Here is a 13518-nt window from a genome sequence, read left to right as displayed (position 1 = left end):
GCTGCTCAGATCACTAATTAACCAGGCAGGAAGGGCAGTAGCTATCCCAGCCACATGCCCTGCAGCTGCCCACTGAAAAGACCCAGCTGATCCCAGGCTTCAGGACAACTCTGCTCCCAAAGGACCACACCCTCCATGCCCCCAAAAGAAACACTCCACAATGCACCTGGTCAGACACACCCCCTTCTTCCATTAGAAATGCTGCTGTAATTTGTCACACCTACTAGAGATACAGCACTAGAAGACTGCAGGATGGTTAAAAAAATTCCCAAACATCCAAAGTCCAAAAAGCCTCACCCCACCCCACCCCAATCAGGTGTAGACTCTTGGCTGGGCACCCTGCTCTCCCAGTGGCACCAGTGCTTTGGGTACACAACAGCCTTGACACCAAAATGACCTTTCACAAGTGGCCCTGACACAGCCTCGCTGGGCTGGGGCTGCTCAACAGCCCCGGGGGCAGAGGGACTACGGGCAGGGCAGCGGCATCAAGATGTGACATCTCATCAACTCAAATTAAAACATGCATTGCCTTCAAGATTCTTTCTTTTAATCTGTGCTCTAGCCACTTGGCTCAGGAAGGCAGCGCTTTCCTCACTGCTTAATAGGACATTACATTATAAACTGCCAGTCTGAACATGTTGTTCTTTCTGCCAGATTGACTCAGCATAGTTAAGTATAATTGTAGCCATTAAAGTGAATTTTATCTCCCTCCTTGTTATATGGAACACCTGCATTCCACAAGAGAGACACACAAAAGCACTAGTAAAATAAAAAGCAAAGAGAGAGACATATACATATATTTAACAACACAAGCCTTTAAGGCTGTGTTTGCACAAACACCTGCACTAACACACACCAGCTACTGCTTTTACAGCCCTGAGCATTGGCACTTCTGGATTTCTGCTCCCAGCTTGGCCAAGGGCAGCTGTCCAGCATGGGCCAGGCACAACCCTCAGCATGGGTAGGGAGCTGTGCCAAAAGCAAAGAAAAAGGCCAAGTGCAGTGGAATCTGCTGCTTCCTAGGTAATAACTCGGTGTCCAGCCTCAGCCTGGGGTGCTGATACAACTGCTGCCAACACAGGCCCCGTTTCCAGGTTTAATAGAGCTGAGTCAACTCCCACCCCTGCCTGGGCTGCCTCAGCTGGAGCTTCGTGGCTCCTCTGGGATTTAAGTACTGATCCACCCCTGCAGCACACACTGACACAGGTGGATACTGGCCTTACCCAATGCCTGCTCACTTGCCACTAGCAACAGAAGAATTAGTGCTATTTTAGTCCCCAAAGGCCTCTTGATTTTGTGCAACCAATTTTCCCCGGCTGGGCTGAACAACCTCCCTTTACTTACAACCTGTGGAAAACCTCTTCCTCCTCAATCAGCTTTTATTGGATTGTTCAAGATCCACACAGGCTGTACTGGCAAGGCTCAGACATCAGAACAAGCAACACTACATTTCACATACTGCACAAAACCAGGTGCTGGTATGTTCTCTTTATGTGTAATTATCTCTATGTGGGTCAGCTGCCACCCAGCTCCCAGTAAAACCAGTTAAGAGCTGGTGTGTCTGTGGTACACAGGAAGGATCCTACTCTCCAAGAACCTCACCCTTGGGAGCATGGCACTGCTGGACAAGAACCATGAGCACTTGGCCCACGCACATGACCACATGTATGGTGTTATGAGAAGAATCAAGACTTCAGAAGAACCAAGACTTCAGCACTACCAAGAGATCTGGGGTGCCCCCATCTTATGAGGTCCCAGCTGGAGACAGCTTGAAGAACCCTCATTCTACAAGCACCAGGTCATTTTCCAAGGGGATCCAGGAACTGGTGATAACTTGCATCAAGCATCCAGATGGGGGTTAGATACTCCAAAATACCCTGTATTTTAGGAAATAAAGTTCCTCTCTTTCCCGAGGACTGAGCACAGTCCAAACCACAGAAAGGGGAGCTTTGCCAATACAAAACATCTGAACAAGCCTCACATTTGACCAAGGGCAAGGTCAGCCTCTCTGAGCTAAGCACACTTCTGATCTTTACAGGGTCCAAGGGTGACAAAGCACAAATCCACACCAGAAGCTGATCTGAAACCAACCAAGCACATTTCACAGATGCCACCCAAATGCCTTTCCAATGATGCTAACACTCAGGTGTGCTCACTGCTTCCCAGGGATGAGACAGGATCAAATTTAACATCAGTACTCCCCTTGCAGACCCCAGGAACTATCTACCTGCTTTGCAGCATGCAAGCTATGCCCTCTCTAGCTCCCATTCAGGGACAAATAACAATAATGCTCAGGAAGTAACAATGGGTGAATAACCATGACCTTCTGGCTCTGACCCTATAAACTGCTTCACTGAGGAGGAGCTGAGAGCTGCTTCAGTTCCATGAAGTTTTGTTTCAGTCACACACGCTCCCAGCAAAACTCATGTAAATGAAGTTGGCTGCTCTCTCTGAGCACTTCCATGCGTTACCACAGTTTCAGGAGCTAATACTGCAAGCAATAAAAAAATCCAGTCTAATGCCCTGGCTGACCACAAGCAAGTATCATCTGAACAATGTGTGCCCTAAGTGCATGGAAAGGCCAGGCAAAAGGGAAGCAAATCAAGTGAGACAGCCAATTTTCTAAGGAGAGCAAAGGATCTGGGTCTTAACACAGGACTCTGCACAGGCACAAAGTGTGCTGAAGATTCCAAGTGTAAGAATTACAGGCACTTACAATTCAACTCTCCTTCTGTCCAGAAAATAACACAGTGCTGATGAGAGGCGCCTGCTGAGAAGCTTTGGAGTCAGAGCTTTTGTCTACAGGCCAGACCCAGGCACACCTTGGGCTGTAGCAGCACTCCACACAGGTAGAACTACAGCCTTGTCTCAGTTTTGGAGACCAAACTTCGGGAGGAAACACTGCGGAATGAGTGTCTCCTCTGAAGGGAAAAGGGCCTTTTTTCCCCCCCTTTTCCTCCACCAATAAGACAAGTGGGTCACAGCAAGTGAAAGTGGAAAAAAACAGTTATTAACACACAAACAAAATAGGGTAGAACAGGATAAAAAAAACCCCTCAAAATACAACCAATTCCCAGAGAGGGAACAGAGACATGGGCTCAGACCAGCCAGGGCCACCCTGTGGGCCCGCTGGACCAGCGAGGAGGGAAGGGAGGCAGTGAGGCAAGGGAGAGGGAAGGGAAAAGGAACAAGAAAAACCAACAGAACCTTTTCCTGCTAGCCGGAACACAAAGGAAACCAAAGAACAGCACAGCGCTCCCGACGCACTCCCTCCCGAGCCCTGCTGAGACCCAGAGCCCCCGAGCCCTGCTGAGACCTAGAGTCCCCTCAAAGAAACCCTGGATCTGAAAGGGTACCTCAACATCCACAGTCCACCCCCCCAGTTCCCCTGGGCTGACAGTTTTTAACAGAGACCCTGTTAGTCTCCTTCATGGCAGAAGCCAGGGGGCTGACAGGGTGACACGTGAGCAAGAAAAGGGCTGAGTTCACCACAAATTCACTTCTCATCCATCACGAGAAAGGTGACAGCAATTTCAGTCCTTCCTCTGCAGAACCAAAACTGGCAGCTGGGAGATGGAAGCTTTTTTTCATCCCTGTATTCATTTAGAACCTGTCAGGAATCTTGGTGCCTTCCACGCAGCTAGACAGACACTCATCAGCACCCTCTCCCCAAAACCACCATAACGCTGTATCTCCTTGGTCAGTGTAGGCATCCAGGCACGTGATCCAGAGTCTTTGCTGACCCTACATTTCAGCATCAGTACACTCTCCCTAAAGATTTAGGTCTGATAAATTTTTACATGTTATCTCAGTTTGAGATCACAAGCAGGAAACAAAAAACTTTTTCTGCCCATTAACATTGGTTTGTATATCTGCATGAACTTGCCGATGCTGTTAGCAAGCACACTTGCTAACACCTAGCACCAAAACCACACCTCAGCTACAGTTCACTCAGCTGATTCACATGACTACATCATTAGATTAACACACTGAAACCCCCATGGGTTCATACCATCCTTTCAGCCATAAGCACTCCAGAAAGAAAACTGATGGTCAAAGAAAACAGTCTACTTACTCACTGTTGTATGTATTCTGAAAATAAAAAATTATTTTCCTACACAAACCTGAAGAGGGTTTGTTGAAAAAAAAAGGGCAGGTTCATCACTCCTGCCTCTCTCCCAAATGTCACACAATGTAAGAAATAAAGCTAGCCAGGCTGCCCAAGACAGAACAATTTGTACACATGCACTTCAACTATCAAAGTTAATTTCTTAAGTAGAGCTGGGACAAAAACCCCAATGCACCAAAAAACCCCAACTTTGCAATGGAAGGTTTTATGACATAAACACTACAGGATAACAAAGAGCACATTGTGCTTTTATGCTGTGTGCTGTTAGCACAGTCACTCAAAAACTGTATGGTTATGTTCAACTCTGAAAACACAGTGGAAGAGAAGTGCAAGGGGAGCTATTTGGAAACTGTACCATAAACTAAAATATTAGAAAAATCTGAATTCCAAACAGGATGGAAATGAGAGGACAAGACAGTAGTTCATTATACCACAATCACAAATAACAAGAAAGTGAGTTTTATGGTATTTACTCTAAGAAAAATAAGTGAACTCCAAAACCACTTTAAAATAACAAGGTATTATTTTTATATCATACATAACTGACTCAGATCACTGATTTCTGAAGTACAGATACTTGAAGATTTAACAAGAAGGTACAGGTTCATTGAATCTTATCAGCCCCCATCATAAGCCAACTGCTCTGTAGCTGGAGCTGAACATTTTAGTCCAGGACTCTCCCGCCTGGAGTTCTACTTCTGATTTAGTAACATCTTTGAGCACCATCAGAACACATCACTGGCCTGGTAGAGCCACTGGAATGAAAAAAGTGTAAGATCCCATCTCCCATCAGATGTGACAAACTAAAACATGACAGCAAGTACTGCTTTCCTAAGGATCCCAAACCGCTCACTGAGTGATCAGGATCTCTGCCTCTGCACTTCATGCTTATCTTGAGGGACACTTGCTTGCCTGCCTCACAATCAGGAGTTGCTGTGGATGTCTTGTAGGATGCCCTTGGAGCAGTGAGCTGAGGCGAGACAAGACCCTATAAGTGTACCACACGTGTCAGTGCCAGCGGCAAACACATCCCAAGCACTGGATAAAAACACTGGAAAGGGCCCCTGCTGCTTGTACCTGCAGTACCTAAGTAAAGCCAGGTTTGGATGTGTTCATACAAGCCACAGGCACTGCCAATTCTGAGCAAAGGCTCTCCAGCCTGCTCATGGAGCACTGACAGTCCTGGTGCTCACAAGCTACCAGGTTATGGCCAAGAGAGAAGACAGTGATCACACAGAGACAAGAACAAGTTTTCCAACCACATCACAGATTCAAGTGAGGATGGAAGCAGCAAACAAATAAATAAAGTAGAAGGTAGCCAACACTTAAAGCCATTCCTGAGCAACCGTGATGCTCAGCAGATCATTATTTGTCCAGGGGGACCCAGTAGGCTACACATGGCAACAGTGTTAAAATCACGAAGATGAGATAGTAACAAAATATCCTGAAAGAAACTACTAATCAAAGGCACCACCAGCAGGGCATTGCATGCACCACCACAAGCCCCTGCGCTGACTGTGGCTCGCTGTGCTGACAGGGAACATCCCACCAAACCAATGGCATAAATTCCCCAAGCATAGAGCTCCAAGTACCTCCTGAGACATGTCACTGAATCTAGAAAGCTCCATTCACCTGTGCAATGGGTCAGTATGAAAAGCCCAAGAGTGTGAGTCTCATCAGCTTTCAGTGATTTCAATGCTGCTGCTGAATGCCAAACCATGCATGCACTGCCATGGCAAGACTCGACACCTCAGTGATCAAGTTACTATTCAATGGCTGGACTAGGGCAGCTACCTGAGGAAGTCCACAGTTCCTGGTTTGTGGCTGGATAGTCTTGGCACACTGTCTCTCCCTAGCAGAACAGCAGTAACTGGCACCAATGTGGAAGGAAACTTGCCCGCTCAGCAACTCTGAATGCTTCAGAGAATTGCCTCTTGCTCAGAGGCTTGCTGACATGTATCAGTGTGTCTCAGGAATCGCTGTGGATGCATCATTCCTGCCTATGTGCCAGTGTACTTAGAGGTTAAAGACGAAGAGGAAGAATGCAGCTCTTACTGAAACCAGGAGATGCTGGGTGACTCCAAGGAGCCCTAGACTACAACTAACATCCTTTCAGGTGACCACTGCCATCCTGTTCTGGGTTTGCACAGCTGCTAGCACAGGATCAACACTGCCAGGGTCTAAGCCCTCAGCACTGTGACAGCACAAAACCAGTAGTGGCATGATACTACGTTGTGAATTGTTAGCTATTATTAATTACGAAAGAAGAAGTAGTTTCTAGAGCTTGACAAACCCTAAGCTCAATAAATCCCATGGTATTAGCGTCTATGACAGACAGGAAACCTTATTCACAGTTTTCCATCCATATTAACACGTTTCACTTTGGGTTTTTCCTCCCAATGTTCCACATATATTTCAACACATATATGAAAACAGCTGACTTAAATTCCGCTCTTCATTACTTCTGGTAATTAGTGAAGGAAGCTGCACTGAGAAGGGAAGGGATAAACCCTACACAGGAAGCACCAGTAGAGCTAATAATTTGTATATTTGATCTCTGAGAGAGGTGGGAGGTGCAACTGGCTGAGGTCAATAATAGGAAATCACATAAAAATTTATGTGCATCTCACAGCATGTGTGTTACAGAACACAATAGTGTTTCTCTTATCTCCCCAAATAAGGTGCAGGGCCCCCTGCTCCAGAAATGAAGGATATTCTGAGCTTCTATGTGGCTGTGCAACTACAGCATGCCCTTACTGCTCTTGCTGTATAAGCTGTTCCCCTGAGCTTTTTTGTCTTCTTTGCTGTAGTTTGCCCATGGTGCAGCTGAGTAGCAGCCCAACGTTCTGCTTCAGCTGGAGGAAGAAGAGAAATGCAAAGAGGACCTGGGCTTTTTGGTTCAAAACGAGAACGTGCTGAGGGAAAGAAAGAAGGCAGTGGCCTCAAAGACACAAACTGGGCCTCAGATGAGTTATCAAGAAGTGTCATGCCTTCCCTCCACCTTGACCTCCCCTCCACAAAATTACTTTGCTCAGCACAACACAAACACGTGCCAAAAGCCAAGCCCTGTTTATCACACAGGTTACCTTCAGGATCAGGTGAAACTTAAAGAGCTTTGGCAGCTGCTTGGTTCACACTCATTAACTTCTTCTCTCTGGCACTTATAAACCTCAGACTTGGCAGAACAAGGGGTAACCAGACCTCGGATTTTACCCAGAAGTGGAAGCAAAAGAGGTGAGCTATTTCACAACTCTGTTTAAACAAGTTCCTGGTTTAGTTTGCCTGTCTAGCCCACAAGTATAATAATTATACAACCTATGCTCAAAATGAGGCTGCCAAGTGACTTAATAATACAGTAGTTTTTAAAAGAGAAATCACCAACATCTTCACTATCCATCCACCTATTACTGCTATTTTTAATTCTCAGTTTCCTTCAGATAGGCCTAAGCAAAAGGATTATTTAATTCTCTGTACAAGTATATATAGATCAGGAAACATTGCAAGACAGCATTCCAGTGCTGGCTAACATGTTCTGATATGCAATAACACCACCAAGCAAGATTAAGTTTTCCTACACTCCAGATTCTTTCCAACCTGTTCCCACAGCTGTTGGATAAAAAGTCTCAGAAAGTTTAAATGGAGAAGCACTTAAATCATAATAACCATTATCTGATAAACCTCTCTAGAAATCATCTTGTACCAGAAGAAACTGAAATTTCCAACTGACAGACAAAAATAGCTACTCCTTGGATGAAAACTTGGGGGAAGAAAAGTGCTAAAGCAAACCTCACCCAAACCATTCAATTTTTATTACTTTTCACTGGAAACGGTGAAAAGCATTTCACCCCAGATTATGCAGCTCAGTATGGGCCTCTAATAAAAGACTTCATTGCCAAATTGCTGTATGACTGAGTGAAACAATGGCCTCTTTATTAAAATATTTTAAAGACTCCTGAGAGAAATGCGGACGGCTTTAATGCCCTCAGTGAAAGGTTCATTGCCATGCTATGCACTTCTGCAGTGTAATGTTTTACAAGCTGGGCTGCCCCGTGAATGGGGAGAGTTAGTTCTCGGCTGGCAGAGGCAGCTTGCATAATAGCAGACAAGTTAATCGGTAACGAGCAATGCAGGAGACCTTTGTTCCGAGTGTGACATGCACAAATTCCACACTAAGCACATTGACGCTTCTGAGAGTTACTCATTGACATGCTTTATTAAATTGCTTGGACTATACCTCAGTGCACCAAAAAGGACTAGTTTAACAGCCCTACATCCTTCTGATGCCTTCTGTCCTAAACTGTTGCACTTTAACCTCAACCCACGGATCAGCTCATTACTGTACAGAAGCATTTCCAGGGTGGATGACAGCGAGCACCTTGCAGCACACCCACATGTCCAGACAATGGCAGTGGGCAGCCAAGGAGGCAGCAGGTAGGAAAGGGCAAGCTGGCAGCCAGCAGAGCACTTCTGTAACAGGAAGTGGTTATGGGAAGCATGTGTTGTGTTCCCCCCCTCCAAGGTGAGTGCCCCCCGGTCCACTCTGAACAGCTTGCTAAAATACCACCCTCCCCCCAGCCTCCCTGAATAAATGGAAAGGGAAAGGAGACATAAGACATGCTTCTCCTGGCACTATCTGGAATGCCAGACCACGGACAGCTGGCCTCTAGCAGGTGGAATACACACTGCACCAAAAGCTTAGGAGCAGCACAGCACTTAACACTCAGCAGAGCATTCAGTTTACACCAAGTCTAAGGAAAACAATCATGGTTTTCATTGTCCACAGCACCTGCCTGGACAAAACACATCTGCTGAACTGGACCATCCTGTCACCACTTACTGTACATCACCTCCCATCTCCGGATCCAAGCAGCTGAACTTCCAGTGCCAGAGCTGCGTGAGCAGATGACCATAGCCGATCCGTCCCTAGGCGATATTACTTGTCTGCTTTAATGCCCTACGAGCAGCAAGCCAGCCTCACTGGTGCAAGGCTGAGCAAAGGAACAAAGAGCCTCCAGCAGCTCGTTGCACAGCCTGCCAGTCCCCAGCCCTACACTTGAACACCACTGCACAGCTGAAATTCAAAGAAGTGATGGGGGAAAACCCAACCACCATGACAGCTCTCTCAGAAGACAGATGAAACCCACTCTTCTTTGATAACAGCAAAGTCATCCCCCTTTGATAGGTTATTTTCATGTCTGTGAGTGCCACAAATAGCTCTGAGGCAAGGGAGAAGGCCAGCAAACGAGACTCGAGGAGGTCCTCACTCCTGCCTGGCTGGAAAGCTGCCCACGACACTGAAAACTGACCCGTCTCTCCAGGGTGCGGGTGCCCAAGGAGGAGCCTGACGGCACCCGGCAGCCACGCCGTGGCACACGCAGTGCCCTGGGGCTGGATTGGGAAGGCAGCTGGCACATCCCCCACTCCCACGGAAAGCGGCTTGAGAGATCACCCCCCTCTGCAGTTCCACTCCTAGCCCGGCAGGCACACAAAGGCATAGGTAAGCACACACCCGCAGCAATTGTCACGATATTGTCCAAGCATTAGTCACCTCATAACAGCATCTCCCCCAGCAACAAGGAGAAGGCTGTTTCACTCCGAACTCAAGTTTTATCCATCTCACAGCAAATCCTTTTTCATGCATATTTCGCTGAGGGCAGCATCCTCTCCCTCTGTGTCTAGGTACACACACACAAACACATGGATGACTATGAAGGACTTGGTAATGATGCAAGGAAACCCCATGAGACAGACTGACTGCCCCAACGCCGTGGCACAGGAACACAAAGCCAGCGTGGGAGGCTCAGCAGGCTGCACTGCAACGGAGAGACCTTTCAGGTTACCCCAGATGTGTGCATTCTATCATCCCCGGAGTGTTTTCCTGCATTGCAAATGCCCCCATGGAACTGCTCGCACACGCAAAAAAACAAAACCAAAAACTTTGAACGGCACAGTATGAGCACCAAGTTACAGGCAGAGTGTGCCAAACCCGAGAAATTCTGGTTTTGTTACAACTGCAGTTCTAGGTTACCAGTTTTTAAATTACATGGTTTCCTGCATAATCTGAAAGGTACTGAGCCACTTGAGACCCAGGGAACTGAGGTGTGTGTACAGCACCACCTCCTGTGGGAAGTTTTACTCACTGTACTTCCAGTGATGTAAGGCCTTTATGACTGATTTTTAATTAGCCTTCACCTCTTTAAAGAGGGACATAAACTGTGAAGTCTGGTAGCCACAATACCTTGTATCACTACTTTGATTAAAAACAATTCCAGGAATGATCAGTTTTAAGGAAACTTGTTTTGTCTAGAGAATGATGATTCATCAGATCCAATGGTTTGCAAGCTTCTATTTCAACAAGATATTTATCAGAAATGTTCCTCAGGTCAAAGATGGTGAGTTGAGAAACAGAATCATCTTTCACTGCATGTACATGACACATCTCTCGTCTGCTAAACAGAGCAGTTCCTTGGCATATAAAATATACATGTTCCAGTCCTGGCTCTACCTGACTCAGAAGGAACGTGAAAGCAGGTGAGTACTGTAATTGCTTGCTCCAAACAGGACCTGCTTCATATAAAGCAAAAAAAACTTGACCAGAGGTAGAGCTCTACCTGCTTTGGATGTGGGAAACAAATGCAACCCCCTGCTCTGAATGAATGTCCTACACATCATCAGCTGCTGGTTGAACCTTCAATCATGAAACTGCATCATCTCACAAATACTCCATCGCTATCAGTCTCCCTTTTCTACTTCCTCCTTTCTTCCCTCTCCTCATTAAAATGGGAAACTGATGACAAGGCTGAGAAAACTGACTGTTCTGAGCTATTTTTGTCTATCCATTGTCACTTGTAAAAATATATTTTGTACTGATAAGAGGACACACAAGTATATTAAGTGAATGACAGTAAGTGCCTGACCCAGTAAGTCAAACAACTCATCTAAGAGATTTCAGGGCAATATTCACACTCCTCCTGTATCACTAAACTAGGAATAAAAAGAGCACTTACAGCTCTACAACTGAAAACATACAGATTTTTCTATTGTGACCAGTCCCATTTAAGGCTCAACTGCATCTCCCCTCCCCTCTTGAGCCAAAGTTAGTTATTCATTAATTCTGATACACTTTAGTCAGAGCCTAAAATGTGAAGCAGAACAAAGACAGGAGTTAAGGGTCATACTGGTGGGAGCAAGTGCTCCTATTTGCTTTTGGGGTTGGTTTGTTTGTTTGAGGGGGATTTAAGATTAAAAGTGAACTTTCCTTTTTTCAGGTCCCTGGAAAAGAGGTCTAAGAGAAAAACACTGAAAAACTGCTGTACTACATTATTTAAATACAGTGTTCTAAACTAGGTGCACAAGCTGACCCTTATTTAGTTAATTAGTCCTTGCTGTTCCCAAGACACTGTTGTCCTGTCTCCTTTCACCAAGTACTCCTTGGTCACGATTTTTGGGAGAAAGGTCATAACCTTGCACTTCCTAGAGACAGTCAATGAAGTGCAAAACACCAGTCTCACCTAGAGTTTGGCTATTCAGGAAGCATTTTATCTAATCTTCAATTACCTATCTCATCTCCTCTAAGAAGTCTCCATTTGTGGACAATGAGGCAGCAGCTGCCATTGCAAATTCTTCAAATTTCAGCTAGATCTGAAACTGGGTGATGAAAACTGCAGAGAAGGGTGGAGAAATCTTAAGATAAGCAGTGTCTGGCACTAAAGATACCCGAGTTCTAGGACAGCACCAGTGTGTTCCCTTCTACACAGAAACACACTTCTGTTGTGCTTCCATAAACACTATGCATTCAAGGCCTGTCATAGAATACTTGGTCAACCAGGGATCTCCCCTCTCCATTTCCATTTGGTTCTGGAAGTTCAAAAGCTACAAAACCAATTAACACACAAACAAACCTATTCGGCTTCCTATCCACAAAGTGTCAGCAGCTGCAGTCCCTCCATGTTTCCTCCAGGATGCCTTGGGCACTGCAGGCCCTGCACACACCCTGTGTGCACACAGGATACACGGCCACAGAAGCAGTCAGGACTGTGGCAAGAACACCTAATAAGCTGCTCTAGCACTAACAGTGTAAATACTCCACACACCAACCAACAGATACAACCAAGGCTTTCTTTGTACAGACCCACTGCGCTCAATTCAAAGGATCCACTGCTTTATTTACTCACTAAAGAACATTGAGCGATGTCTTTTGCGACTGCTGGCTTAACCTGGGCTGTTACAGAAGAAACTACAGACTGATGAAGAGCCATATTCTACATACAATTATGCCTACGGTAAAAAAAGATCTTAGCTCCCTCTCCCAAAAAAGTACAATCAAGAAACAACTGTTAAAATTATCAGACTGCAACAGGAACTGCAAGGCGTGTAGTGAGAGTAATACTAGATCAAGAACTTCACTTATGATTGAGCTGCAGGATTAAAAGGACAAACACATGTAATAGGGACCTCAAGAAAGAATGCCAGCCTCAGTTTTTGTTTTGGAGCAGCAGTTCTTGCCTCACTTAGAGTAGCTCTGAACTCAACTTAAACAACTGGCAAAATCCGCTTTGCATCAATGTAATGTGACAGACTGCGGACACGAGAGAGAGAAAATTCTGATGGAGTACTAAACTGTTCTTTGAGTGCTTGCCTGTTTAACTTTTCCCTTACAGCCTATGCCTTTTGCTCTGCTGCCACTGGAAAGCCATGGCTGAGGAACTTCAGGCATGTGGTGAAAAATGTGTTTGCTTGTTTAAACCCTAAGGGAACAAACTAAAAGTTGTCAACTTTTAATGACATCTTGAAAACGCTCAAAAAAGCTGCAACTTTGTTTATACTGGTTGCCATTCTCCGTGTTGAATTTCACTAGTCCGCACTGCAAACCAGATGTGATTTCCTAGCAAAAGCACTTTAACCCACAGGTTATTTCGTGGAGGGAGATGGTGATGCAGTTAGCTCTTCCTCACTCCCCTACGACACCACCATTTTGGCAATGTATAATTACCTAAGTAGGACAACTCTTGCTGCTCCATGTTTCTGCTATAGCCTGACAGCAAAACACTTACAAATATGTATAGACAGTAAAATGCAAGCTGTGCATGCACTGGAAAACCATCTCCATTGACACAGAGATCCATCCAACATTACACATCACTTCAATCCCCTGCTATGGACCTTAGTTTTGTGGCACAGAATTAAGTGAATGAGCTTGTTCTGGTATTCATAGTGAGTACTTCTGTCTCTACAAATTCCCTTAATTTAACATTTTCTCATTTTATTGGACTTTAATGAGAGCATACAAAGCCAAAATCAGATAATAATTAGTAAGTTAATATAAAACACAGGAAATATCAACTGATGTACGTAAGTATGACAGTCTACAAACATACCTGGGCCTTATC

At 45.4% G+C, this 13518-nt stretch overlaps 1 protein-coding gene across 1 annotated transcript in view; it reads right to left on the bottom strand.

The window, feature by feature from the left end:
* Positions 1–13518, bottom strand: part of NME7 (NME/NM23 family member 7) — a 73152-nt gene that overhangs the window by 2559 nt on the left and 57075 nt on the right. The gene's annotated exons all lie outside the window — the stretch shown is intronic.

The sequence above is a fragment of the Coloeus monedula genome (assembly GCF_965178545.1).
Source record: "Coloeus monedula genome assembly, chromosome: 3".
In the NCBI taxonomy this organism is placed as follows: Eukaryota; Metazoa; Chordata; class Aves; order Passeriformes; family Corvidae; genus Coloeus; species Coloeus monedula.
The sequence above is the reverse complement of the archived record's forward strand: the minus strand, read 5'-3'. Positions and strand labels throughout refer to the sequence as shown.